Raw genomic sequence first — 27,176 nt, 5'->3', positions numbered from 1 at the left:
ACATTGTGGATATTGACCCAGTCTCAATCAGAAGACATTAATTTTCGTAATAACCACCAATCAATGGATTCAAATATTGTGAATATATTAGAACAAGTGACATTGTCAAGTTTATCTATATATACGGTCCCCATTTACGGTAAAAAGTGACCACCCCTGTCTCTACATCAGGAAGTGTAGCATGTCTTTCAAAATATAATAGTTTGAGGAGCATATTTTTAACTTCTAGTAAAGAGGGGGAAGATGTCGTAATCCAGTGACGCATAATGATTTGCTTTGCCACCGTTACTAAAACAATCACCTTTCCATCAACACCTCTGGACATCCATGGTCGGAAATTAGCAAATATGCAAGGGAGTGGGTTCAAGGTCAGAGAAAGGGCAAATAGATCATTAACATAGGCTAAGACCTTGTTTCAAAAGCGTTTAATTTTCTCACAGTCCCAAATATAATGTATAAAAGATGCAGTGGTCGTAGCACTTTTGCGCTTCAGCAATATAATGAGTGCGCTGTGTCTGCGTTATGTAAGCTCTATGTACCATCTTAGCATGCACTTCCTGCAGCAAGGGGGAACCCAAAACATTAATGGTTTTGTCATAATGCAAAAAAATATTATCACTCAATCAGATAGACGGTATGTCCTTGGACCAGGAGTCAACTACCAATATATCCTGCGTGCGAATATCTAGGAGGGGTAAATAAAGAAAACATGTGCGGTAGGTGGTGTGAGTTAAGGAATTCAGCAACTGATCTATAAAATCTGGAACTGTCGGCAATGGCTCTAAAACTGCGAGAGTAGATAAATAATGTTTTATCTGGAGGTATGGAAACAGGGATGTCTGTGATAAGCCAAACTTGTCTCTTAGGACGGGAAATGTGTACATTTGCCCCCCCCCCCCACGGTCAAACACATCAGCCGTAGTCAGTATGCCTTTGTGAAAAAGGCCACGAAGAGTAGGATTTTCCATACCTGGGCTGAATAAGGGGTTTCCCCATAGGGAGATGCATTTGGTACGACCAGGGTGACGATTGAGCAACTTGTTAACAGTCAGCCAGGTGAGATATATGTCAGTACATAATGGGTTCCGAAAAATATGTGATGGAATCTGAGCTTTGGGAGTGTGAAGTAAAGCATTACGGGAGTAAGGGGCACAAATGGCTGTGTCAAGAGCAATTATAAGTATATATGCTCCTTCCAAGTAGCCAGTCTGAAGCATATCTGAAAAAAACCCACATGTCTAAAAAGGAGAAAATCAGGTAGGTTCAAACCACCATGTTTCTTAGGAGACTATAGTTTGATGCGGGCTATACAGGGCTTTCCATTCCTCCATATAAAGCACTGAAACATCTTATATAAGCATTTTATATCAATGTTAGATAAGCGTATCTGGAGCATCTGAATGATATAAGACAATTTTGGAAAAACCACATTTTTTATGACTGCCACTCTGCCCGGTAAGGAAAGAGGTAAGGAATGCCACCCATCCAACGTTTTAGAAATTTGGTTAAGAAGAGGAGAAAAGTTAAGAGAATACAAGTCAGAGAGATTTGCTGATATGTGAATCCCTAGATATTTAAAGTAGGAGCAGACTATTTTAATGGTATTCAGAGAGGGGCTAGTAGCAAGAGTGATAATATCTCAGATTTTTCTATGTTGATTTTATAGCCAGAGAAGCAACTGAATTGGTGAATAATGTTTAAAATGACAGGTAAAGAATATGCAGGGTAGGATAGAAAAAGGAGCATATCATCTGCAAAGATGGCAACACGGAGATCAACCAATCCTATCGGAATTCCTTGATACAGAGGAGTATCTCGTAATGCTATGTCCAGAGGGTCTAGTGCCACAGCAAAGAACAGAGGTGACAGTGGGCAACCCTGTCGAGTGCCTCTCTGAATGGGTATCAGGTCAGAAAGGTATCTGTTACACAAAATCTGGGTCATAGGTTGGGTGTATAGGGTTCTGATATAAGATATAAAGTGGGCAGGGAATCCAAATTGCATCATTGCATCATACAAGTGATCCCAGAAAACCATGTTGAAGGCCTTCTCGGCGTCTAAGGAAAGAATAGCTCTAGGAGGGGGATCGACCAAATGAGAGGTTACATAGACAGCCGAGAAGACCCTCCTAACATTGGTAACCGAGTAACGGCCTGAGATGAAACCTGATTGATCAATTGTGTATGATTAAAGGTAATACCTGTTTCAAACGTTCGGCTAGGATTTTGGTTAGAATCTTATAATCAAGGTTTAAGCGAGAAATCGGCCTGTAAGACGTTGGGTCACTCAAATCCCTGCCTGACATTGGAATCAACTTAATAATTGTTGAATTAAAATATTTAGGCATCAAAGAATTAGACAGGATTGCATTGAAGACCGCGGTCAGGATCGGGACAACAGCAGATCCGAGTAACTTATAATACTTGTACCAATAACTGTTCTGACCTCAGTTTCCGTAATTGGGGTTATTAGCATTTCTGCAGCCGGAGGGGAGAGTTGGGGTACAGTCAGGCCTTCCCAAAAGGAAGGGTCCTCCCTTACAGTAGTGGAAGTGTTAGCATAGAGGTCAGTATAAAATTGTGCCATGATCGGAACTATTAATTTACTATCCCCGGTCACAGTGCCATCAGGCAATTTTAAGGGGTGGACTACCAAAGGCGGGTTTTCACCACAAAGTAAGTTCGAAAGGAGTTTCCCAACCTTGTTTCCAAATTTTAAAAATCTTTAATCTTTAGAGAAAGAATATGTCATTTCCAAATTGTTTAGTATCGCTTCAAAATGAAGTTTAGACGCCTGATAGTGATAAGTGGACTTATGAGCAAGAGAGGAGCAGGAAGAGAATTTCTGATAAGCCTCCGAGAGTGAGAACTGATGCGAAAGATATTTTGCAGCTATTTCTTTCTAATAATAGAGAACAAATGCCGTTATATCACCCCGGGGGCGGGATGTACTAATGTACATCGTCGCCCTGCGCCACGATGCTGATCGCATAAGTACTAACATATGCGATCATCATTGCGGAGGACAGCTCTTCCGATAAGAGCTGTCCTCCGCGATGCACAGCGGCAGCCTGACTTCCGGGATTCGGCCCCAGAAGTCAGTCTGCGCATGCGCGGGGTGACGGGGGCGGCCGCAGGGCATGCTGGGATGGATCCGATCAGATCCCTCACACAGCGCAGCGGAGAGAAGCCCATAGGCTTCTATGGACTATCGCCAGCTAAAGCTGGCGAACCCCGCCGCGGCGCTGACCTGCCGGCCGGGGGATAGTACATCAGGAAAATGCGGTAAACAGGGGGTTTACCGCATTTTTCGCTTAGTACATCCCGCCCCATATAACAGTCTTGGAGGCCTGCCAGAATAGAGAGGGGTCATTTTCTAAAAACGCAATATTATTCAGCGTGTAATCAGCCCAAGTAGCCAATACCCGATTCCGGAAGGCAATGGAAGTGGAAAAGGAAGATGGGTAATGCCATTGTATATAGGGACCCAAATCCACCATAGTGTGTAAGGTTAGGCAAACCAACGCATGGTCAGAAAGGCAGATAGGTGCAATTTCCACTTCCTCAACCTTGGGAAACAAAGAAGAGGATACTAGTAAGTAGTCTAATCTAGAGAGGGTACCATAGGCGGCTGAAAGACACGTGTAGGATTTCTCAGTCTGGTGGTGAGCCCTCCAAGAATATAGCAAATGTAAATGCTCTATTAACATAGGTATACCAAAGCTATAGTGGGGATATTTTTTACGGGTAATGACCTGTTGGTCTAATTGAGATGTAACCCTCCTTTATCTCTGATAAGGTTACCCAATCTACTAATGTGCCTCCACCCAAGCTATTGCTTTAACAACAGGCTGCCTGGGATGCCTGCTTTTCTCTCTAATAGGTAAATGTGATAATTATTTTATCTATAAAGATATATGTATATAAGTAAATCACAAAAATAACTCATGTACCTGTTCTTCTTTTCAGCTCTTCATTCAACGTCCAACAGACAGTAAGTGGTAAGTATTATATTTTTAATAACGTATTAACCATTCCTACACATATATCAATATAATACACACAATAGGTATAATATAATATTCTTTAGCTACCCCACACTCCTATACAATTCATTTGCATGCAATACACAAAAAAGTATCTGGTTATAACCTTACTAAAAAAATAGAGTGACCCGGGCACTCTGTAATTTTATAGACATGCGCAAGTTGGGGCCCATAAATACCTTTGCATATTAGCAATTCTAGATTCTAATATATATCAGTCTCTCAATTCAGGTCTCTTTTATCCCCTAACCTTGGGTAATAACAAAGTCTTTTATATGAAAGTAAAGTCTTTATAGTTGGTTACATTAAAGTTAACTCTCTTTCCTTACTTTGTTGCCAATACTCTGCAACTGGCCAACTTAGCAGAGTGTACAAATAGAAGAAACAGTGTATCTCCTCTGTGTCTTATGAATTACTGTGCTGGCATCTAGCAATAAATAGTATCCAGTTTGTTGCATCCAGCTCAATATTTCAGTAGCTTACAGTCTTCAAATATATAGACTTAAATATCTCTGGAATATGCTTTAATATCTCTCTCTCTCCTATTGTTCATTTCCGTCTATAAATTTTAGTGGTTTTAATGTTCTTTTCTTGTCTTTCTCTCTAATATCCTAATGTTTACTCAACTACATAGGCAGTTTCATCTCCTGTGTGTATATAAACATACACTATTATGATCTCCATTGCTGTAATGGTTAAAGTAACAGTCCTTACTTGTCTTCTTCCTGGCTGTTTACTTATAGACAGTTATAGTAATTTACTGTATATTCTACTTCCATGGATATGAGGGAATACAATTTTAACGGAGTAGACTGAATACAGCAATAGTTAGTCACTATTCTCTGTCCATATTTTAGTTAAAGTCTCTTGCCAAAATCACTTTACTTCAGTATATATGCTTTGTTTCCTTTTTAGCAATAACTCCCTGCAGCTATTATGACATTCTGTGTGATCTGGCTCCAGTACCTGCTGATAAGGCTGTCCGAGACTATTGGCTAGTCTTGAACATATATAAATGGGAGGTAAATAAGTTCTTCTCTCCCTCTATAATGGCTTTACTGTAATGGTAATATTCACTATAGCCAATTGTTATTTCTGTCTACGGTGCAAGGTGCAGTAAATAAATTGTGTCACTTACACCTCCTTATAGCAGCTGCTGCAGATGAGTGCTCCCCCGACTCCTCCCTGATGTCCTCTGATAGGCTTCTGGACTGCCTTGTGTCTGGTGCAGGCTGCGCATCTAATTGGCTCCCTTCTGTTACTATGGAGCTGCGTCCTCTCCCGGCTATGGCTTCCGCTCCCGGGGCTTACAACAGCTCAGCTGGAGCCTCTCTGGCCATCTCTCCAGACCGCTCAGCTCCTTTCTGCTGCCTTCACTGCAATGCCGCACGCTGGCACACCCGGAGCCCTCCTGGCCGCTCTCCTCTGTCTGCCAGCAGCACCTCTACCTCCTCCTCCACCGCCCCCCTTCGGGAACGGGTAAGCCTGGTGCTGGTGCAGCTACTCGGTATCCAGTACTGCCGCTTGTATGTTTACAGCATACAGCGCTCTGGATGACCAAGTGCCCACACTGACCAGGGGAACAGCAGTCTGCTCTATGCTAACGGGAGCGCCTATTTATATCTTTATCTGCCCGCTCGCGGACTCCCTCTCTGCACCCGGCACTTTAAACTACCTGCTCGCGGATTCCCTCTCTGCACCCGGCACTATTTACCGGCTCGTGGACCCCTCTCACTCTATGTCTTTCTATATTACCGGCACGCGCAGGTCTCCGTCCTTTGCACACGGCCCCCCCTCTTTCTGCACACGGCCCTATTTACCGGCACGGGGACCTCTCTAGTACAATGACAACAGCATTAGCTTATTGCGCCCTCCCTCTCTTTAATTAATTAAATATTCTTTTATTTTTTACATAACACAACAACAACAAATTACATATTCCTTCCTTTCTAAATAATATATACAAGTTAATACATTCATATACCCTAGTTTATAAATCATATTTGCATTTACACTATTATTTAACCTAATACTAGGTTACATACTCTCCCCCTGGTGATCCAGTATAAGTTATCAGCTGGGTCACCACCATATATATATACCTTGAAATCTCCCTTTCTCAAATTTTACGGAGTAATCATTAAAAATATGGCCACATTGATACAGTACTCATATGTGTAGCCCTGGGTATTATACTGGGTATTCCTAATTGGTCGTAAGTAAGTATAGCAGGAGGGCGACACACCCTTTTTTGCTTATTCCATACCTGCTCCTCCTCTAACTCACTATAAGAATGTGAAACTCTATCAGAGCTATCTGACACTCTTTGATTTTCAGTATTGCAATATTCCAGATTTTCTTCCCAGGGATTATCATTATTTAACTCTTGGATTCTACCTTCCACATGTTCTAAAGGATCCTCATTAACATGTTCATCAGTAAATTTGTCAAAACCCAAACATTCATCCTTATAATAATACCCTTGTATCTCTGACTCATCATCTATGTCATCTACAATACTTAATTCATTATGTATTGCATTTCTATTTCCCGTTCTTTCATTAGTTGTGCGGGTAGTATCATTTAATTCAAGCCCTTCTAACCGAACTTCTTTCCCTATAGGTAATAGATGCTGCCTATGATATGTCAGTATCCTGTTTTCTCCTGACTCAGGCTTGATCTTGTATACAGGTAAGTTTGAAAGTTTCTCAACAATCACGAAAGGATCTTCCCTCCACCTATTTGAAATTTTAAACTTTCTAGGTGTCCCTAGGTGTCTCAGTAAGACTCGATCCCCCGAAACTAACTCATGGTCACGTATTCTCCTGTCATATCTGGTCTTATTTTTTAATCCCAATTTCCTGGCTGCACATTCAGCTATATCATAAGCCTCCTGTAGTTCCTCCCTTAACTTCTTTATGTATTTTATGTGAGAGATAGCAGGTTTGTCACTAGTGGATATCCCCATACATACATCTATAGGAAGCCTGGCTTCCCGACCAAACATTAAGTAGTAGGGAGAATACCCTGTGGCTTCATTTTGTGTACAATTATATGCATGTACTAAACGGTCAGTATGTCTTTTCCAGTACCTTTTATCAAGAGGATTCAATGTTCCCAACATATCCAACAAGGTTCTGTTGAACCTCTCAGGTTGGGGGTCCCCTTGTGGATGATATGGGGTTGTCCTTGATTTAGTTATTCCACAAATTGCACAAAGCTCTTTTATTAGTTTACTTTCGAACTCTCTACCTTGGTCAGAGTGAAGTCTGTTTGGAAGACCATAATGGATAAAAAATTTGTTCCATAATGTGTTTGCTACAGTAGTTGCCCTTTGATTTGGTGTTACATAGGCCTGGGCATATCTGGTAAAATGATCAGTTATCACTAATATGTGGCATTTCTTTCCTGGTTCTACTTCTAATGACAAAAAATCCATACATACCAAGTCCATAGGCCCACTACTTTTAAAATTTACCAAAGGGGCAGTTTGTCGAGTTATTGTTTTACGAATTACACAATTTCCACAATTTCTACAATAGTTCCCTACTTCTTCCCTCATCCCTGGCCAATAAAACCTATCAGAAATTAACTTAATGGTTTTATCATATCCTAGATGGCCATGTTCATTATGCAAAGCTTTCATTACTGTAGTCCTATGCTTTGAAGGTAGTACCAACTGTCGTTTTTCCCTTTCCCCTGGTTCTTTGAATATACGATATAATATTCCATTTTCTAGGAATAATTTGTTCTTTTGTCTTTCCAATAACTTAGCTCCCTTCGAAACAGAGGGTGAATTAACATTCCAATTTTGTTTCAATCTTTCTATTGCATCTTTTATATCAGGATCTCGACTTTGATCAGTCCGTATCTGGCCTCTCCTAAGTTTTGGCAATCCTTCTAATTCTAAATTACTTAGCCAACAATACGATAATGGAAGAGCTTTAGAAGTGGCCCCTAAAAAACTCAACCCTTCTCCTGGCATCATTTCTCCAATTTGTATTCGGTGACATATCCCTTTCACATCTCCCATGGGTACTTCAATCCATTCCTCCTCACTGTTATTGTTTTCTTGATTTGGGATCCTGGACAACGAGTCAGCATCGATGTTATTAATTCCGGGTCTATATTTTAAAGAAAAGTCATACAGGGACAATGCTGCCAGCCATCTATGTCCGGTAGCATCGAGTTTTGCTGTTGTTTGTATATACGTTAAAGGGTTATTGTCAGTGTGTACCTCAAAGGGCACACCGTACAAATAGTCATGAAATTTCTCCACCACACACCACTTTAAAGCTAAAAATTCTAATTTGTGTGTGGGATAGTTTCTTTCACTAATAGACAAGCCCCTGCTAGTAAAAGACACAGGTCTCAGTTCACCTTGTTGCTTCTGATATAACACCCCTCCTATTCCTCCTTGGGAAGCATCAGTATGAAGTACATATGGAATGGTCGGGTCAGCATAAGCTAAAACTGGGGCATCAGTTAATTTCCTTTTTAAAGTCTGAAATGCTAATTCACATTCACAGTTCCATCTACCCCCAAAAAGTTCATTTGGTTTGTACAAGTGTTTAGAACTAGGTTGAATTATCTTTCTTCTATTAGTTGAAGGATAACCTTTGGTTAAATCAGTGAGGGGTTTTGAAATTTTAGAATAATTCGGAACAAATCTACGGTAATAACCGCAAAACCCCAGAAAAGATCTGAGTTCCTTTAATTTAGTAGGACGGGGCCAATTTTTTACAGCGTCTACCTTTGCAGGATCGGTTGACACCCCTTCTCTGCTTACTATATGTCCCAGGTATTTAACTGAAGACCTGCACAACTGGCATTTATCCATTGATAACTTCAGTCCTCCCTCTATCAGTCTATCCAATACTTTTAAAAGACGGATATTATGTTCAGAAAGAGATTTCCCAAAAACAATTATGTCGTCCAGGTAAACAATAACTTCTCTATAGTTCATGTCTCCAACAATTCGTTCCATAGTCCTTTGAAATGTTGCCGGGGCTCCCTTTATACCTTGTGGCATTTTTAGGAACTCAAAAAATCCTAATGGGCAGATGAATGCAGTTTTTTCTCTATCCTCAGGACGCATAGGAATTTGATAGAATCCATTCCTTAGGTCTAACACAGAGAACCACATACTCCCTTGTAAACAATCTAATGCCTCATCAATTCTAGGAACTGTATATTGATCTGGGGCTGTTCGGGAATTTAATGTCCTATAATCTACACACATACGAATTTTTCCATTTTTCTTTCTTGCAATTACAATCGGGGAAGCGTATGGACTACGGGACTCTATGATGATTTGGTTCTCCAGTAATCCCTTCAAGTGTAACCTAATGTCTTCAAAATCTGCAGGTGCTATCCTACGGGATCGTTCTCTAAAAGGACTGGTATCATTTAATTTTATACCATGTTCTACCCCCTTTGCTTCTCCTAAATCCCACTCTCCAATTGAGAATGCTTGTTTTCTGCGTTCTAATTCCTCAGACAAAAGAATCTTATCTTCCTTTGTAATATCGCTTTCCTGAAAGCAAATGTCAAATTCATTTCTTCTTTCATTTGAAACATTCTCCTGTGGTGCTAACCCTACCGGCAATGCCTGTCCTACCTCTGTACACCGTTCATCTTCTCTCTGACACCAATTAGATAATATATGATACAATTGAGTATTTGTTCCTACAATTACAGGAAATTCATCCCTTCCTCCCTTTATTTCAGGACATATAAGAGCGATAAACGGTACTTCCAACGACTTCTGGTATGTTTCCCCTTCAAACTCAAGATTTACTTGTACGTATCCCAAATAAGGGTACTTTTCAATACTTAATCCCCATATGACCAACCCACTTAATGGTTTTATGGGTACATCAGATAAATGGTCATTATACCATGTTTCAAAAATAATTGATACTTGAGATCCACTGTCTAATAGTACTTTGCACCTATTCCCGTTAATAGCTGCTGGGACTACAGGTGCAGGTCCTAGTAATCCCTCAGGCACTTTTCCGTTCCACCAAGAATTCCCCATTGCACAATAACTGACTTCTAGGGGGACTGTGCGGGGTTCACAGTCCTCCCTTGATCGTTTCCCTGCCCAGAAAGAACATCCCTATTAGTGTTGGGATTATTTGTAGAGGCCCGTGTAGAAGATCCATCAGTAAGGACATTGCATTCATAAGCTCTATGTCCTATCCTTCCACATTTAAAACATCCTCTTCCTCTATTATTATAGCTATTTCCTCTTCCCATTCCCCTTATATTTGTATTGTTATTACTTCTAAGAGAGGAATTTCCTAAACTTCTATTCTCATGAGATGCCATAAATTGCTCCAGCTTCTTGTTCTGCTCCTCTATCATTTTAACTATTCTTTCCTCAAAGGGATCGACCTCCACAGAGGGTTGAACAACCTTAACCTTTTTTACTGTTCTTTCTCTCATTTCAATTAGTACTTCTTCTTGTTTAATTTCTTTTAATAATTCATTAAAAGTGGGGGAGGGTTCCCTTATTCCTGAACATCGTATTTTCTGGGCTACCGAGTCAGCTGTCAATGCCCCCCTCAGTAGCTGTTTCATTCTGCTTCTATCTACTTCATCTCGGTTAATCCCACCCTTTTCTACAATTTTGTATAAGAGTTTGTCTATTCGAATTAAATATGCACTTAACTTCTCTCCAGGCTCCTGGAAAGTGTGGTGTAACCTGGATGTTAAATCTCCCACATCCTCCAAAGTGCCGTAGGCATAATCTAAAGCCTCAAAATAAGTTTCAAGATTTGCCTGTGGATTACTTCGTCTAGCTGCCTGTATTATTCCCATGGCCGGTCCTCTTAGGCTTTCTACTACTCTCTGCCTTTTAATTTGGTCTGGACACTGCCACTCCTCTGCTTGCTGTACAGCAGCTTCTTTCCAGGCTTCATATGTTTCTTCGCCTAAAGGTACAGGCACTGTCCCTGAGAATATCCTTAATCTCCTATAACTTCCTTCATAGTGCCAACGTTCCAATTGAGTAACCACTCTATCTACCATAGTCTCAAACTGCGACCCATCTACATTTTCACCATTTCCTTGCATATTATTGTTTATATTATCTCTCCCAGATGTATCAACAGAAGTAGATATATGTGCATTAATAGCTTCCTCATCTTTTCTCTTAGGCCAAATAATATACCATCGCCTCCCAATTTCTTCATTTGCCATTATCATCATTGGTATTAGACATGGATCTAACTCCCTTTCAGCTTCTATTAGTATTGCTATTTCTCCTCTCCATTTGTCCACAATCCTGGGTCTTTTAACTCCATACAATTTATCTATAATTGTCCTTATAACTTCCTCATCTGAAAATTCTGAAAAATCCCCGCCTATACCTATGCACTTTTTAGGATTTTTTTCTTTTTGCATACACCAAGTGTATATATCCTCTCCTATTAAATTCTCCATTACTCCTATGTTCAATCTCAGCAGACTTGTCTCCAATATGTAACCCTCCTTTATCTCTGATAAGGTTACCCAATCTACTAATGTGCCTCCACCCAAGCTATTGCTTTAACAACAGGCTGCCTGGGATGCCTGCTTTTCTCTCTAATAGGTAAATGTGATAATTATTTTATCTATAAAGATATATGTATATAAGTAAATCACAAAAATAACTCATGTACCTGTTCTTCTTTTCAGCTCTTCATTCAACGTCCAACAGACAGTAAGTGGTAAGTATTATATTTTTAATAACGTATTAACCATTCCTACACATATATCAATATAATACACACAATAGGTATAATATAATATTCTTTAGCTACCCCACACTCCTATACAATTCATTTGCATGCAATACACAAAAAAGTATCTGGTTATAACCTTACTAAAAAAATAGAGTGACCCGGGCACTCTGTAATTTTATAGACATGCGCAAGTTGGGGCCCATAAATACCTTTGCATATTAGCAATTCTAGATTCTAATATATATCAGTCTCTCAATTCAGGTCTCTTTTATCCCCTAACCTTGGGTAATAACAAAGTCTTTTATATGAAAGTAAAGTCTTTATAGTTGGTTACATTAAAGTTAACTCTCTTTCCTTACTTTGTTGCCAATACTCTGCAACTGGCCAACTTAGCAGAGTGTACAAATAGAAGAAACAGTGTATCTCCTCTGTGTCTTATGAATTACTGTGCTGGCATCTAGCAATAAATAGTATCCAGTTTGTTGCATCCAGCTCAATATTTCAGTAGCTTACAGTCTTCAAATATATAGACTTAAATATCTCTGGAATATGCTTTAATATCTCTCTCTCTCCTATTGTTCATTTCCGTCTATAAATTTTAGTGGTTTTAATGTTCTTTTCTTGTCTTTCTCTCTAATATCCTAATGTTTACTCAACTACATAGGCAGTTTCATCTCCTGTGTGTATATAAACATACACTATTATGATCTCCATTGCTGTAATGGTTAAAGTAACAGTCCTTACTTGTCTTCTTCCTGGCTGTTTACTTATAGACAGTTATAGTAATTTACTGTATATTCTACTTCCATGGATATGAGGGAATACAATTTTAACGGAGTAGACTGAATACAGCAATAGTTAGTCACTATTCTCTGTCCATATTTTAGTTAAAGTCTCTTGCCAAAATCACTTTACTTCAGTATATATGCTTTGTTTCCTTTTTAGCAATAACTCCCTGCAGCTATTATGACATTCTGTGTGATCTGGCTCCAGTACCTGCTGATAAGGCTGTCCGAGACTATTGGCTAGTCTTGAACATATATAAATGGGAGGTAAATAAGTTCTTCTCTCCCTCTATAATGGCTTTACTGTAATGGTAATATTCACTATAGCCAATTGTTATTTCTGTCTACGGTGCAAGGTGCAGTAAATAAATTGTGTCACTTACACCTCCTTATAGCAGCTGCTGCAGATGAGTGCTCCCCCGACTCCTCCCTGATGTCCTCTGATAGGCTTCTGGACTGCCTTGTGTCTGGTGCAGGCTGCGCATCTAATTGGCTCCCTTCTGTTACTATGGAGCTGCGTCCTCTCCCGGCTATGGCTTCCGCTCCCGGGGCTTACAACAGCTCAGCTGGAGCCTCTCTGGCCATCTCTCCAGACCGCTCAGCTCCTTTCTGCTGCCTTCACTGCAATGCCGCACGCTGGCACACCCGGAGCCCTCCTGGCCGCTCTCCTCTGTCTGCCAGCAGCACCTCTACCTCCTCCTCCACCGCCCCCCTTCGGGAACGGGTAAGCCTGGTGCTGGTGCAGCTACTCGGTATCCAGTACTGCCGCTTGTATGTTTACAGCATACAGCGCTCTGGATGACCAAGTGCCCACACTGACCAGGGGAACAGCAGTCTGCTCTATGCTAACGGGAGCGCCTATTTATATCTTTATCTGCCCGCTCGCGGACTCCCTCTCTGCACCCGGCACTTTAAACTACCTGCTCGCGGATTCCCTCTCTGCACCCGGCACTATTTACCGGCTCGTGGACCCCTCTCACTCTATGTCTTTCTATATTACCGGCACGCGCAGGTCTCCGTCCTTTGCACACGGCCCCCCCTCTTTCTGCACACGGCCCTATTTACCGGCACGGGGACCTCTCTAGTACAATGACAACAGCATTAGCTTATTGCGCCCTCCCTCTCTTTAATTAATTAAATATTCTTTTATTTTTTACATAACACAACAACAACAAATTACATATTCCTTCCTTTCTAAATAATATATACAAGTTAATACATTCATATACCCTAGTTTATAAATCATATTTGCATTTACACTATTATTTAACCTAATACTAGGTTACATGAGAAGAGATGCACATATTGAAATCATCACATATATTGGTAAGTGCGAATAAGGTTGGAGAAAAGACAGACGTGAGGAGAAAGGTGGTCATTCCGAGTTGTTCGCTCGTTGACGTTTTTCGCAATGCAGCGATTAGGTGGGAAATGCGCATGCGCATGGTACACAGCGCGCATGCACTAAGTAATTTAACACAAAACTTTGGAGATTTACACAAGCTCGAGCAACGTTTTTCAACGCTCGAGCGATTGTAGTATGATTGACAGGAAGTGGGTGTTTCTGGGCGGCAACTCTGCGTTTTCAGGGAGTGTGCTAAAAAACGCAAGCGTGCCAGGTAAAAACGCAGGAGTGGCTGGAGAAACGGGGGAGTGGCTGGCCGAACGCAGGGCGTGTTTGTGACGTCAAACCAGGAACTAAACGGACTGAGGTGATCGCAATCTAGGAGTAGGTCTGGAGCTACTCAGAAACTGCAAGGAATTATTTAGTAGCAGATCTGCTAATCTTTCGTTCGCTATTCTGCTAAATTAAGATACACTCCCAGAGGGCGGCGGCTTAGCGTTTGCAATGCTGCTAAAAGCAGCTAGCGAGCGAACAACTCGGAATGAGGGCCCAAAAACGTTGTGAGGGTACATTAGGAGCATACACATTACATATAAGGTAGGTGGCAGCACCCAGCTTTATCTCACCAACAACAAATCTACCGTCCTGGTCTATTACAGATGTGAGTAGTTCCGTGGCAATATGGCGCCTCACAAAAAAATAACAACACCCCTCTTTTTAGAATTAAGAGGCCAACAGTAGGTCTTTCCAGCCCAATATCTGTAATTTTTGCACATCCGCAGGAACAAGGTAATACCCCTTTTCCACTTACGAGCACGGGTCGCAGCCGGGAGCCTGACACGGGAGCTGCCCCCTGCTGCGACCCGTGCTCGGCCCCTTTCCCATCAGCAGTCACAACCCGGCATATGCCGGGTTGGTGACGCTTCTAGTGATGCGGCAGGGGCGGCGCAGGGAGATCACATGATCTCCCAGCACCGCCCTTCCATACAGTGTAAATGGGAGCCGTGTCGCATCGTCACGGCTCCCGTTTACACTACAACCCTACCCGGATCATTCCCGTGTCCTACCCAGGTAAATAGCCGGGTAGGATTCACGGGTCACTTGATCCGAGTTTACCCTTTTCCACTTGCAAAAAACACGGGTAAATGCGCGCCCCCGTGCATTTACCCGTGTTTTTTGAGCTAGTGAAAAAGGGGTATGAGTCTCCTGGAGAAACGCCTATATCTATTTTCTGTTTGGTGAGATAAAGCAGATTTTTTTCCCGCTTTTGCAGAGAGTTAATACCGCCCACATTCAATGAGTCAATCTTAATCAGAGCCATTACTTATCTAGAAATAATATAGGTGTACCGAACTCTTCTCGGATCAGGGTGGGGAAGGGAGACACAATGGGGGATAACAATGTACATAAACAACAACAAAGAAAACAACAAAAACCAAATTCAGGCCAAAACCAGAAAAAGCGGTCCCGATCTCATCTGAGGGCAAGGAGCGCTCCCATGGCCGGGCAGCACCTTTGGCGATAACAACTTCCACATTGTAGAAAAACAAAGGGTAACACAACAGACAAAATTGAGGGTTGCTCCTTAGTACCACCGGAGCATAAAAAACGTTAACAGTAATTGTACTCACAAGGGAGAAAAAGGCATTAGGTAGAGAAAAACCGCAATCCCAGTTCAGACGAGCAAACAGGCGGCATATAATAATCACAATAGCTGTATATGTGTAAGGCACGGGAGGGCGTAGGTAACTTGAGTGTCATAAGGGCACTCAGTGACATACAGGATTATCATCACGCGCAGTGGAAGAAACCATATCTCTGCAGCAGCCGACACCACTGAAACAAACCATCCGGACAGAGCCATATTAGGCAGGAGCAGTAGAGGAGGAATGAGAAGACACCCGGGTAGAAGAGTCAGAGTGTGTCATGAATATCCTGCACGGATGAATGGGTATCCACCCTATCGGTTAATTCCTCAAGATACTTCCTGGCATTATCCACCAACGTGAAGTCAACATGTGAGGTGCCACTATACAGTCGCAAACGTGCTGGATAAAGTAAGGCAAATTTTTACCCCTGGCGAATCAGCTGGAAGCACAATGGCGAGAACTCCTGATGGGCATTTGTAAGTTCCGCGGAATAGTCCTGGAATATAAGGATCTTTTGGTCCTCCCATGTGAGGTTTCTTAGCTTACGAGACGCTAACCATATAGCATTCTTATGAGCGTAATTGAGAATCTTAAATATAACCACTCTCGGTCGCGCCCCTGATTGCGGGCGGATTGGGCCCCAGTGTTCACCATCTTTTTCTAAAAGTATTTACTTGTAACACAAGAATATTTATTTTAAGTGTGGTGAAAAGTATATTCCTTTCTAAAGTTTATACCTTTTTCAGTATATGTTTTATACAAATAAAGAGTAAACCTGTACACCAGTGTGCGTATTTTACTACAGTATGTCTGGATGTGAATCCTTGCTTCTCTGTTGTGGTGTGGAGGAGGGAACTGAAGATTGGTGTCAGACCAATAAGCCGAACCCTCATATACTACTGCAAACAGTTAACATTGGGCCTGTAGTAAGCATTTCTATTATAATAACATAACATATGCAGATATATTTGGGGTACATCACTTGCTGTGCATATAAGAGAATATAATGGGCAAGAACATTTATATATTTGTATGACCTTTAGATAAGAGCCTTGCTGTGTATTTTAAAAAAACGTAGGTTATGGTTGCTCTACATGTATTTAAATTAACTAGGATCACATGGTTTGCTGCTCAAACCAATTACTTTGGATAATAAAATTTTCTGTATATTGTAAAGGACACTGGTGGTCATTCCGAGTTGTTCGCTCGTTATTTTTTTGTCGCAACGGAGCGATTAGTCGCTAATGCGCATGCGCAATGTCCGCAGTGCGACTGCGCCAAGTAAATTTGCTATGCAGTTAGGTATTTTACTCACAGCATTACGAGGTTTTTTCTTCGTTCTGGTGATCGTAATGTGATTGACAGGAAGTGGGTGTTTCTGGGCGGAAACTGGCCGTTTTATGGGTGTGTGCGAAAAAACGCTACCGTTTCTGGGAAAAACGCGGGAGTGGCTGGAGAAACGGAGGAGTGTCTGGGCGAACGCTGGGAGTGTTTGTGACGTCAAACCAGGAACGAAACTGACTGAACTGATCGCAGTTGCCGAGTAAGTGTGGAGCTACTCAGAAACTGCTAAGAAGTGTCTATTTGCAATTTTGCTAATCTTTCGTTCGCAATTTTGAGAAGCTAAGATTCACTCCCAGTAGGCGGCGGCTTAGCGTGTGCAAAGCTGCTAAAAGCAGCTTGCGAGCGAACTCGGAATGAGGGCCACTGTGTGAACATGGGGTGTTGCTATGTATTTCAAAGAACATAGGGGGTCATTCCGAGTTGATCGCTCGCTAGCTAGTTTTAGCAGCCATGCAAACGCTATGCCGCCGCCCACTGGGGAGTGTATTTTAGCTTAGCAGAAGTGCGAACGCTTGTGCAGCAGAGCTCTACAAATACAGTTTGTGCAGTTTCAGAGTAGCTCTGAACCTACTCAGCATTTGCGATCACTTCAGCCTATACGTGTCCGGATTTGACGTCATACACCAGCCCAGCGAACGCCCAGCCACGCCTGCATTTTTTTAGACACGCCTGCATTTTTACAAACACTCCCTGAAAACGGTCAGTTGACTCCCAGAAACGCCCCCTTCCTGTCAGTCTTCTTGCGGCCGTCAGTGCGACTGAAAACTTAGGTAGAACCTGTGAAAAACACCAAATTCCTTTGTACCCGTACGTCACACATGCGCATTGCGGTGCATACGCATGCGCAGAAATGCAGATTTTTAGCCTGATCGCTGCGCTGTGAACAACGGCAGCTAGCGATCAACTCGGAATGACCCCCATAGGGCATGAGCTTTCTTTGCATTACAATTAATTTGAAAATGGTATTTGTGTATTCTATCATATTTGACTACAGTTCTTGAGATATGGAGGTGAGTTGAAAGTGTGTGTGTGTGTGTGTGTGTGTGTGTGTGTGTGTGTGTGTGTGTGTTTAGCATTTCAAGGCCTAATAACATGGTGGTTGCTTTTGCGCCCATTGTGAAAATAAATATTGACTGTCAGAGAGGGTTTTCTGGGTACCCAGAAACCCCCCTTGCGTGTGCCATTGCTAGAGATGAGCGCCTGAAATTTTTCGGGTTTTGTGTTTTGGTTTTGGGTTCGGTTCCGCGGCCGTGTTTTGGGTTCGAACGCGTTTTGGCAAACCTCACCGAATTATTTTTGTCGGATTCGGGTGTGTTTTGGATTCGGGTGTTTTTTTCCAAAAACACTAAAAAACAGCTTAAATCATAGAATTTGGGGGTCATTTTGATCCCAAAGTATTATTAACCTCAAAAACCATAATTTACACTCATTTTCAGTCTATTCTGAATACCTCACACCTCACAATATTATTTTTAGTCCTAAAATTTGCACCGAGGTCGCTGTGTGAGTAAGATAAGCGACCCTAGTGGCCGACACAAACACCGGGCCCATCTAGGAGTGGCACTGCAGTGTCACGCAGGATGTCCCTTCCAAAAAACCCTCCCCAAACAGCACATGACGCAAAGAAAAAAAGAGGCGCAATGAGGTAGCTGTGTGAGTAAGATTAGCGACCCTAGTGGCCGACACAAACACCGGGCCCATCTAGGAGTGGCACTGCAGTGTCACGCAGGATGGCCCTTCCAAAAAACCCTCCCCAAACAGCACATGACGCAAAGAAAAAAAGAGGCGCAATGAGGTAGCTGTGTGAGTAAGATTAGCGACCCTAGTGGCCGACACAAACACCGGGCCCATCTAGGAGTGGCACTGCAGTGTCACGCAGGATGGCCCTTCCAAAAAACCCTCCCCAAACAGCACATGACGCAAAGAAAAAAAGAGGCGCAATGAGGTAGCTGACTGTGTGAGTAAGATTAGCGACCCTAGTGGCCGACACAAACACCGGGCCCATCTAGGAGTGGCACTGCAGTGTCACGCAGGATGTCCCTTCCAAAAAACCCTCCCCAAACAGCACATGACGCAAAGAAAAAAAGAGGCGCAATGAGGTAGCTGTGTGAGTAAGATTAGCGACCCTAGTGGCCGACACAAACACCGGGCACATCTAGGAGTGGCACTGCAGTGTCACGCAGGATGTCCCTTCCAAAAAACCCTCCCCAAACAGCACATGACGCAAAGAAAAAAAGAGGCGCAATGAGGTAGCTGTGTGAGTAAGATTAGCGACCCTAGTGGCCGACACAAACACCGGGCCCATCTAGGAGTGGCACTGCAGTGTCACGCAGGATGTCCCTTCCAAAAAACCCTCCCCAATCAGCACATGATGCAAAGAAAAAGAAAAGAAAAAAGAGGTGCAAGATGGAATTATCCTTGGGCCCTCCCACCCACCCTTATGTTGTATAAACAAAACAGGACATGCACACTTTAACCAACCCATCATTTCAGTGACAGGGTCTGCCACACGACTGTGACTGATATGACGGGTTGGTTTGGACCCCCCCCAAAAAAGAAGCAATTAATCTCTCCTTGCACAAACTGGCTCTACAGAGGCAAGATGTCCACCTCATCTTCACCCTCCGATATATCACCGTGTACATCCCCCTCCTCACAGATTATCAATTCGTCCCCACTGGAATCCACCATCTCAGCTCCCTGTGTACTTTGTGGAGGCAATTGCTGCTGGTCAATGTCTCCGCGGAGGAATTGATTATAATTCATTTTAATGAACATCATCTTCTCCACATTTTCTGGATGTAACCTCGTACGCCGATTGCTGACAAGGTGAGCGGCGGCACTAAACACTCTTTCGGAGTACACACTTGTGGGAGGGCAACTTAGGTAGAATAAAGCCAGTTTGTGCAAGGGCCTCCAAATTGCCTCTTTTTCCTGCCAGTATAAGTACGGACTGTGTGACGTGCCTACTTGGATGCGGTCACTCATATAATCCTCCACCATTCTATCAATGTTGAGAGAATCATATGCAGTGACAGTAGACGACATGTCCGTAATCGTTGTCAGGTCCTTCAGTCCGGACCAGATGTCAGCATCAGCAGTCGCTCCAGACTGCCCTGCATCACCGCCAGCGGGTGGGCTCGGAATTCTGAGCCTTTTCCTCGCACCCCCAGTTGCGGGAGAATGTGAAGGAGGAGATGTTGACAGGTCGCGTTCCGCTTGACTTGACAATTTTGTCACCAGCAGGTCTTTCAACCCCAGCAGACCTGTGTCTGCCAGAAAGAGAGATCCAAGGTAGGCTTTAAATCTAGGATCGAGCACGGTGGCCAAAATGTAGTGCTCTGATTTCAACAGATTGACCACCCGTGAATCCTTGTTAAGCGAATTAAGGGCTGCATCCACAAGTCCCACATGCCTAGCGGAATCGCTCCCTTTTAGCTCCTTCTTCAATGCCTCCAGCTTCTTCTGCAAAAGCCTGATGAGGGGAATGACCTGACTCAGGCTGGCAGTGTCTGAACTGACTTCACGTGTGGCAAGTTCAAAGGGCATCAGAACCTTGCACAACGTTGAAATCATTCTCCACTGCACTTGAGACAGGTGCATTCCATCTCCTATATCGTGCTCAATTGTATAGGCTTGAATGGCCTTTTGCTGCTCCTCCAACCTCTGAAGCATATAGAGGGTTGAATTCCACCTCGTTACCACTTCTTGCTTCAGATGATGGCAGGGCAGGTTCAGTAGTTTTTGGTGGTGCTCCAGTCTTCTGTACGTGGTGCCTGTACGCCGAAAGTGTCCCGCAATTTTTCTGGCCACCGACAGCATCTCTTGCACGCCCCTGTCGTTTTTTAAAAAATTCTGCACCACCAAATTCAAGGTATGTGCAAAACATGGGACGTGCTGGAATTTGCCCATATTTAATGCACACACAATATTGCTGGCGTTGTCCGATGCCACAAATCCACAGGAGAGTCCAATTGGGGTAAGCCATTCCGCGATGATCTTCCTCAGTTGCCGTAAGAGGTTTTCAGCTGTGTGCGTATTCTGGAAAGCGGTGATACAAAGCGTAGCCTGCCTAGGAAAGAGTTGGCGTTTGCGAGATGCTGCTACTGGTGCCGCCGCTGCTGTTCTTGCGGCGGGAGTCCATACATCTACCCAGTGGGCTGTCACAGTCATATAGTCCTGACCCTGCCCTGCTCCACTTGTCCACATGTCCGTGGTTAAGTGGACATTGGGTACAACTGCATTTTTTAGGAGACTGGTGAGTCTTTTTCTGACGTCCGTGTACATTCTCGGTATCGCCTGCCTAGAGAAGTGGAACCTAGATGGTATTTGGTAACGGGGGCACACTGCCTCAATAAATTGTCTAGTTCCCTGTGAACTAACGGCGGATACCGGACGCACGTCTAACACCAACATAGTTGTCAAGGACTCAGTTATCCGCTTTGCAGTAGGATGACTGCTGTGATATTTCATCTTCCTCGCAAAGGACTGTTGAACAGTCAATTGCTTACTGGAAGTAGTACAAGTGGGCTTACGACTTCCCCTCTGGGATGACCATCGACTCCCAGCTGCAACAACAGCAGCGCCAGCAGCAGTAGGCGTTACACGCAAGGATGCATCGGAGGAATCCCAGGCAGGAGAGGACTCGTCAGACTTGCCAGTGACATGGCCTGCAGGACTATTGGCATTCCTGGGGAAGGAGGAAATTGACACTGAGGGAGTTGGTGGGGTGGTTTGCGTGAGCTTGGTTACAAGAGGAAGGGATTTACTGGTCAGTGGACTGCTTCCGCTGTCACCCAAAGTTTTTGAACTTGTCACTGACTTATTATGAATGCGCTGCAGGTGACGTATAAGGGAGGATGTTCCGAGGTGGTTAACGTCCTTACCCCTACTTATTACAGCTTGACAAAGGGAACACACGGCTTGACACCTGTTGTCCGCATTTCTGGTGAAATACCTCCACACCGAAGAGCTGATTTTTTTTGGTATTTTCACCTGGCATGTCAACGGCCATATTCCTCCCACGGACAACAGGTGTCTCCCCGGGTGCCTGACTTAAACAAACCACCTCACCATCAGAATCCTCCTGGTCAATTTCCTCCCCAGCGCCAGCAACACCCATATCCTCCTCATCCTGGTGTACTTCAACACTGACATCTTCAATCTGACTATCAGGAACTGGACTGCGGGTGCTCCTTCCAGCACTTGCAGGGGGCGTGCAAATGGTGGAAGGCGCATGCTCTTCACGTCCAGTGTTGGGAAGGTCAGGCATCGCAACCGACACAATTGGACTCTCCTTGTGGATTTGGGATTTCAAAGAACGCACAGTTCTTTGCGGTGCTTTGCCTTTTGCCAGCTTGAGTCTTTTCAGTTTTCTAGCGAGAGGCTGAGTGCTTCCATCCTCATGTGAAGCTGAACCACTAGCCATGAACATAGGCCAGGGCCTCAGCCGTTCCTTGCCACTCCGTGTGGTAAATGGCATATTGGCAAGTTTACGCTTCTCCTCCGACAATTTTATTTTAGGTTTTGGAGTCCTTTTTTTACTGATATTTGGTGTTTTGGTTTTGACATGCTCTGTACTATGCCATTGGGCATCGGCCTTGGCAGACGACGTTGCTGGCATTTCATCGTCTCGGCCATGACTAGTGGCAGCAGCTTCAGCACGAGGTGGAAGTGGATCTTGATCTTTCCCTAATTTTGGAACCTCAACATTTTTGTTCTCCATATTTTAATAGGCACAACTAAAAGGCACCTCAGGTAAACAATGGAGATGGATGGATTGGATACTAGTATACAATTATGGACGGGCTGCCGAGTGCCGACACAGAGGTAGCCACAGCCGTGAACTACCGCACTGTACTGTGTCTGCTGCTAATATATAGACTGGTTGATAAAGAGATAGTATACTCGTAACTAGTATGTATGTATAAAGAAAGAAAAAAAAAACACGGTTAGGTGGTATATACAATTATGGACGGGCTGCCGAGTGCCGACACAGAGGTAGCCACAGCCGTGAACTACCGCACTGTACTGTGTCTGCTGCTAATATATAGACTGGTTGATAAAGAGATAGTATACTCGTAACTAGTATGTATGTATAAAGAAAGAAAAAAAAACCACGGTTAGGTCACTGGTATATACAATTATGGACGGGCTGCCGAGTGCCGACACAGAGGTAGCCACAGCCGTGAACTACCGCACTGTACTGTGTCTGCTGCTAATATATAGACTGGTTGATAAAGAGATAGTATACTCGTAACTAGTATGTATGTATAAAGAAAGAAAAAAAAACCACGGTTAGGTGGTATATACAATTATGGACGGGCTGCCGAGTGCCGACACAGAGGTAGCCACAGCCGTGAACTACCGCACTGTACTGTGTCTGCTGCTAATATATAGACTGGTTGATAAAGAGATAGTATACTCGTAACTAGTATGTATGTATAAAGAAAGAAAAAAAAACCACGGTTAGGTCACTGGTATATACAATTATGGACGGGCTGCCGAGTGCCGACACAGAGGTAGCCACAGCCGTGAACTACCGCACTGTACTGTGTCTGCTGCTAATATATAGACTGGTTGATAAAGAGATAGTATACTCGTAACTAGTATGTATGTATAAAGAAAGAAAAAAAAACCACGGTTAGGTCACTGGTATATACAATTATGGACGGGCTGCCGAGTGCCGACACAGAGGTAGCCACAGCCGTGAACTACCGCACTGTACTGTGTCTGCTGCTAATATATAGACTGGTTGATAAAGAGATAGTATACTCGTAACTAGTATGTATGTATAAAGAAAGAAAAAAAAACCACGGTTAGGTCACTGGTATATACAATTATGGACGGGCTGCCGAGTGCCGACACAGAGGTAGCCACAGCCGTGAACTACCGCACTGTACTGTGTCTGCTGCTAATATAGACTGGTTGATAAAGAGATAGTATACTACTAATATTATATACTGGTGGTCAGGTCACTGGTCACTAGTCACACTGGCAGTGGCACTCCTGCAGCAAAAGTGTGCACTGTTTAATTTTAATATAATATTATGTACTCCTGGCTCCTGCTATAACCTATAACTGGCACTGCAGTAGTGCTCCCCAGTCTCCCCCACAATTATAAGCTGTGTGAGCTGAGCAGTCAGACAGATATATAATATATATAGATGATGCAGCACACTGGCCTGAGCCTGAGCAGTGCACACAGATATGGTATGTATGTGACTGAGTCACTGTGTGCTGTGTATCGCTTTTTTCAGGCAGAGAACGGATTATAAATAAAAGTGGTGGTCACTGGTCACTATCAGCAAAACTCTGCACTGTACACTACTGAGTACTCCTAATGCTCCCCAAAATTAGTAAATCAAGTGTCTAAACGGAGAGGACGCCAGCCACGTCCTCTCCCTATCAATCTCAATGCACGTGTGAAAATGGCGGCGACGCGCGGCTCCTTATATAGAATCCGAGTCTCGCGATAGAATCCGAGCCTCGCGAGAATCCGACAGCGTCATGATGACGTTCGGGCGCGCTCGGGTTAACCGAGCAAGGCGGGAAGATCCGAGTCGCTCGGACTCGTGAAAAAAAACATGAAGTTCTGGCGGGTTCGGATTCAGAGAAACCGAACCCGCTCATCTCTACTTTAAATGAGCCCGAAAATATATGGAGATACATAGGCCTAATTCAGACCTGATCACAGCAGCAAAATCTTTCTCTAATGGGCAAAATCATGTGCACTGCAAGTAGAGTAGATATAACGTGCAGAGAGAGTTAGATTTGGGTGGGTTATTTTTTGTTTCTGTGCAGGGTAAATACTGGCTGCATTATTTCTACACTGCAATTTAGATTTCAGTTTGAACACACCCCACCCAAATCTAACTCTCGCTGCACAATATAGCTGCCCCTCCTGCAGTGCACATGGTTTTGGCCATTAGAGAAAAAGTTTGCTGCTGCAATCAGGTCTGAATTAGGCCCTATGAGTTATGCGTCCCAAATCACTGTGCACTGTTAATTCCTTTAACCTTATAAACCAAGTTCTCTGAGCATTATCACACCTGTTATCCTTTAACGTCTGAGTATCAACACCTTCCAGCAAAACAACACTTATAGGCATACTTGCCTACCTGACCCTCTCCATGAGGGAGAAAATGCTCTGTTCCTGGACTTTCCTGGTAATGTATGATTGACATCACCTGTGGTGAGCTAGTTAATTGATAAGAAAGGTGTTTCACCACAGGTGATGGCAATCATACATTACCAGGAAAGTCCAGGAACAGAGCATTTTCTCCCTCATGGAGAGGGTCAGGTAGGCAAGTATGCTTATAAGCCCTATACACTGGGCGATAATACTCAAAGATATGAACAATCTCGTTCATTATCCACTTAACTGACGATTTATTTCACCGAAAACCGCTCCGAAATTGTCGTTTTTTTTTAAATAAGTGAATTAAGTGAAGAACATGACTTTAACCCTATCCCAAATGTTTTTAGTTAAAAAAAGGGAAAAAAAATTTTTTAAGAAAAAATATTTTTTCCTTCAAACATCGAAACATCGATCGGGAACACCGAGACCATCGGAACATCGGGAACATCGCGACTATTGCAGGCTGCAGGTATGCAGAGGGGGTCTATGGGTGGCTTGGGAGGGTTCATTTACTCTCCCCAGCGGCTGCCATTGTCTGCAGGGGACAGATCCTGCCGTGCTGACCGATCAGCAGTGATCGGCAGCACGGCAGACACGGGGAGAGTGCAGGGAGGCAGAGGGACCTTCCGGTCCCTCTGACAGCAGCAGCGGAGGGAAGTTTCTCTTCCCTGTCGCTGCTAACACTCTCTATCTGACTGGTCTCATCCCGTGCGACCAGGTCAGATAGAGCACTTGCAGGCATGGTCGCATCTGATGCGACCATGCCAGGCAAGTGGTTAATGAACGAGATACCGTTCATATCTTTCAGTGTGGAGGCTCCAGCGATGAACGATGCACGGCCCCGCGCTCGTTCATCGCTGGTCCCCCGTCGTCTGTGCATGCAGGCCAATATGGACGATCTCGTCCATATTTGCCTGCACTTCTATGGAGCCGGGTGACGGGGGCAGTGAAGAAACTTCACTCCCCCCTTCACTGCCCCCACTGCTGCTGCGTCACCCGTCGGCCGTATCTGCCGTCGGGCAGCTCGGCGGCGGATCGCTCAATGTGTAGGGCCCTTTATTGTCACATCTTCCATTTACTACAGTGCATCCAATCTATCAGCCTATCCCTGAATCTGTACACTCAATCTACGGGTTGATGCCTTTCCTTGTTACATTTACCTGGTGGCATATAAACTGTTCCTATTGTTTGATAAAGACCTACTGTATAATCCTGTGTAATTAGGAGAAAATGTAGCATTTAATTAACATATTGCTGCACAGTTCAGACCAGGATTGTCATATGACAGAGGAAAGCAGAACTATGTTATTTCAATCACGTCAAGATATCCAGGTACACTCAGTGCGTATTTACTCTTAAAACGGTTGCTTGGAGATTTATGGCTGCACATTTAGAATTACAAATTGATGCATTTAAAATGTAAATCTGATGCTAAAAAGTCATTTAAGACCAGACTTTATTCGTTTAATAATTTGCTGCGTTTTTTTTTCTTTTTTCATGCAGGAAGCAGATGGTGAGTGAGATTTTTTTTCAGGCAGAACCCAGAAAAAGGAGCACTTTATATCGCTATAAAAAGGAGTTCTCAACTTGAAATAACACACCAGATTTATAGCTGCTTGCAATGAGAAACCAAAATTGCTTTAACACGCAGTTCGCTGAAAAACGAAGTGCCCCTTTTGCTGTTTAACCCATTAAATGGTCTCCTAAATAGAAGGGGCAGGAACATTAAGCCTGATGACGGAGGTTGGCCATAGACAGGAACTTTATACAATCTTTGCACTGAGAATGGCATTACAGCATTAATGATGAAAGGTAGGTGCTAGATACACTTTACTCCAGGATGTAACTAGTCATGGGCGTTTCAAGAACGTAGGGGTCCTGTGTGCAGTTTCCGTCTGGTTTCCCACCTCACTAGCTCGCAGTGTATCACACTGAGCACTAATAGACTCTGGCGCTATGCACAAAATGGTGGAAAATGGCCACCGCACCATCTTCCCAAGGATTTTGTAATGCTGCTGCCGATGCAGAACTCTAGGAACGTTAAGTATTGAAGAAATGGGTGCAGTGTGTGCGGCGTGGGCCCTTCTTGACCCAGGGGCCCGTGTGAACCGCACATTCCTGCCCATTATAGATACACC

General features: G+C 43.5%; 1 long non-coding RNA gene across 2 annotated transcripts; it reads left to right on the top strand.

Annotated features, from left to right (window-relative positions):
* The first annotated feature begins 3,953 nt into the window (after window positions 1-3,953).
* Window positions 3,954-13,798, top strand: LOC134980152 (uncharacterized). 2 transcript variants are annotated; one of them, XR_010190340.1, is made up of 7 exons: window positions 3,954-4,000; window positions 4,961-5,067; window positions 5,196-5,524; window positions 6,668-6,736; window positions 11,729-11,760; window positions 12,721-12,827; window positions 12,956-13,798. It is a non-coding gene; the product is annotated as an uncharacterized LOC134980152 (long non-coding RNA). The 2 variants fall into 2 exon arrangements; XR_010190341.1 differs by lacking the exon at window positions 5,196-5,524.
* The last annotated feature ends 13,378 nt before the right edge of the window (window positions 13,799-27,176 follow it).

Source organism: Pseudophryne corroboree, chromosome 12 (genome assembly GCF_028390025.1).
Source record: "Pseudophryne corroboree isolate aPseCor3 chromosome 12, aPseCor3.hap2, whole genome shotgun sequence".
NCBI classification, from domain to species: Eukaryota; Metazoa; Chordata; class Amphibia; order Anura; family Myobatrachidae; genus Pseudophryne; species Pseudophryne corroboree.
The sequence above is the reverse complement of the archived record's forward strand: the minus strand, read 5'-3'. Positions and strand labels throughout refer to the sequence as shown.